Here is a 3,571-nt window from a genome sequence, read left to right on the forward strand (position 1 = left end):
CGGCTGTGTCACGAGGGAGGCTGCGCGGCGGCCATGTTGGGCCCTGGCAGCCGCCATTTTGCGTTCTGGCGTCGGACACTCTCATGCTTGAAGCCGCCTCAGGATTAGCAGTGGCGAAACATCCACACCTTTACCCTCCCCCACACACACACACCCTCGGGCCCCGGCGAAGTGACCGCTGCAGAAAACACTCCTCTCGGTGCACAAGTACCAAAATCTGCCCTTACGCAGAGCTAGAAGTTGGGCAGTGCCTGGTGGGAGGGAGCCCTGGGTGGCTTCCCTGCGGCTCCGCGGCCCCGGGCGTGAGGAGCCCTGTCCCGTGGTCCTGCCAGCTCCCAACGCGGGGGCTGCTGCTGTGTTGTGCAAACCAAACGGTTTTGCAAAATAAAACGCTTATTTAAGCAATGCCACCTCTGTAATGCCCCTCTTCGATGAACCTGACATTTAACAACACCGGTTCACCTGTCAATCCCAAGACAAAGTATTTTAGGATCTATAACAGGCTGCATTGAAACATTGAAACAGGCTAATGGTAAACACAAACTTCCATTTCAAGCTGTAAGATAACGCCGTGCTCCTCTGTGCAGCCGAAGATTTGAGGAAGAAACAGACTTCTCCCCAGACACATCGTTGTGCAAAAAAACCCCAAGTCCTGTGTGAAAATCACATACGGAGAAGTATTTCATTCCTTATAGTTTCTTAATCTTTTATGAAAGAAAGAAACAAAAAGAGGGAAAAAAGCATGTGAGGGAGGGGGCAATGAGCAGATCTGGTACAGAAAACCTGGGAATGTCTCTGAGATCAAGCTGTGGGTGAACTTTCAGGTTGTAAGGGCGGGCAAAGCCACCATCTCCTGGGGTTTGATTTTGTTGGAGAAACAGGGCTGCTTTCGGTCTTGGGTGGGTGACAGGATGGCATCAAAAACTTCCAATTTCTCCCTATCTGAAAAGTAATAAAAGCCCCATTGCAGGAAAGGAAGATTGGACTCACTCAGGTCCAGAGTCCCAAGTTTTGTATTAAACTAAAACCTAAGTCTGGGAGAGCAGTCACAGTTTCCCTCCCCGAGCTCTGGATGGCAGCAGATGCGAATGTACTTGAACCGCAGACTTCGGCTGCAGCGAGGGAAGAGCACCCGCAGCCAGCAGTTTTCCCTGATGAGCTCTCCTCTGGTAGCTCTCAGCTCTCTTCGCTCCCCAGAATTGCAGGAGAAATACACGCAGAGAAAATGGTTACTCCCCGCCAAAGGGAATCTTTCCTTCGGCTTCACCGCTGACTTCTCAGCCAAAGATATGTTATGCTTGGACAGAGCGGTGATTTCAAGGTCCAAATAGCCCTCATACGGACTTGTTTGTTCACCCATCCTTTTACACATGCACCCTTGTGCAGACCAGACAAGTTTCTTGCGTTGAACATGACATTTATACAACAGGCATTTTCCTATACGTTCAGGGCTCATGTTTGCAACATAGCAGCCTTTTTTCTGCAGCCTTTTTTGCACTGCTGGGTGCAGCGCTGCTCAACCTGATCTGTAGTCTTGTGCTTGCGAACAGGAACAAGGAGCAGAACCACTCTGCCCTGCAGATGGGAGCAGGCCAGCGTGTGGGGCTGCAGGCCCCCAGAGGGGCTCCTGCTGGAAGGCAGCTGCTGCGAGTGCCACTGGGCATCCGCCTCGGCAAGCCTGCCGAGGGCCTGCCTGCCGCTTCACCATAACCTGGCACAGATGTTGTCTCTTGTCAAGAAAAAAACACATTTGAAGATTTTTCCTGTGCAAGAAAATGCATGGGCACAGCTCTATGCATTTTGCTGTACGCAAAATAAAAAATGTGAGGAATTCAAAAATAGCATATACGTGCACAGAATCCAAAGGCTATCCTAGGTAACAGTTCAATACAAATGTGGTGGGAATAAACTGATTTTCCCAGGTGGCCTGAAACACGCAGCAGTCAAAACTGTAAAGTATCGTCTCTGCTTGAGGACTCAATGCGTGCTGCAGGATGTTGTTGCTGAGGAATGCACTAAGTGGATTCTCACCCCTTTCCAATGCATCTGGCTGGGCCAAACGAGATGGCTAATGAAAATGCTACTGAATAAGCAGCTCTGAAGGGAGGAAATCATGCAGAATAGATAGATTTGTGATCGTTGTAACAATATCTGGCTAATGATTATTCAAAATAAACACAAAGATCCAGAAAACCTGATTCATCTGAATAAGCTGCCTTCAAGACTATCAAAGGTGAATGTTTTAGCTGTTGCCCTGGTGCAAAACATCTGAATCAGCTACTCCTAAGACTATCAAAGGTGAATGATTTAGCTGTTGCCCTGGTGCAAAACCTACTGAGGGATTCAACAAATGAAACTCTCTGGTAGGCTATGCAACCTAAGGGGACTATTGCATAAAGGAGAACAGGATTTATAATGAGGTGCCTGGGAGGGAAAAACTGGGATTGAACAGGAGACTGTTAAAATGAGACAGGGTTATTAGGAGATGTTTAGGGAAAAGGCCAAAGACAAGGAAGGGAGGAACAAAGGTAGGTCAGGGGAGAACAAAAAAGATCGAGGTGGATTGGAGAAGGGGAATAAAAAGGACCATTTGCATGTAAGCAGGCTGCTGGTCAGTATGTTTGTGTGGCTGAGCCCTGTGACTGATTGCCCCTGTCTGTCCTATCTTCTTTTTAAATTCTGTTTTTAACTATTTTCCATGTGACTCTGTTCTCTGTTCTGTGCCTGTGCATGTGATCTGCTCATGAACTCCAAGCCAGACTAGTTGGTGAGTCGAATGAATAGTCTGGGAGACGGGTACTGGGAGACCCTTGAAGGTGGTTTTCCCTGAGCACACATCCTTAGAACCAGGATCGGGCTATGCACGCTGCCTGCGTGTGTGATGGAGGTCTCTGTAAAGACCCAGACTGAGAATGGGCAGGACCAAGGCACCTAACACTCCCCATTTGTAGGATAAAGGACTTGATGCCAAAAAGGCATCTGTTTTGTGAATCTTTCCACTATTCTCCTAAAGCACATTTGTTCTGTGACTAATCCATCAGCATATTTACTCATTAGAGCATACTAGACTACCAAGAGTCACAGGGTTAAGCCGCTATATTTTGTCATATTAAAAATCTGACTTCAAAAGGTTAGAAGCAGCCCCTGAAGAAACCAATGATCGTTGAAATCAGCAGAGAGATTCATACAGACTTCAGGAAGCTCTGAACTGGGCCCATGCACATCATGGCAAGGTTACTTACAGTTTGTACACAACCCCCAGTGTCATTATGAGAATTACTGCTATCCTCTGTGTTGTTTCACGATCTGAGGAAGTTATTGACAACAGAGGTGGTTGTTGCGGGGACAGCAGTCTGTCAAAGAAAAGAGGGTACGTGACAAAGAGAACACTGATTATGAAAAATTTGTTCTCACACCAACAAGCACTTCAGGCACCAGACAGAAGAGGAGGTGCTTTCACATGCAGCCCTGCAAACACACAGGTATATTTGGGCTTTTAAAGTTATTGTCCCAGAACCAGAAGCTCAGGGAGAAGAAACTGGATCTGGGGGCAGACCAAGGCTACAGCGGG

The sequence above is a fragment of the Aptenodytes forsteri genome, unplaced genomic scaffold (genome assembly GCF_000699145.1).
Source record: "Aptenodytes forsteri isolate BGI_AS27 unplaced genomic scaffold, ASM69914v1 Scaffold59, whole genome shotgun sequence".
NCBI lineage: Eukaryota > Metazoa > Chordata > Aves > Sphenisciformes > Spheniscidae > Aptenodytes > Aptenodytes forsteri.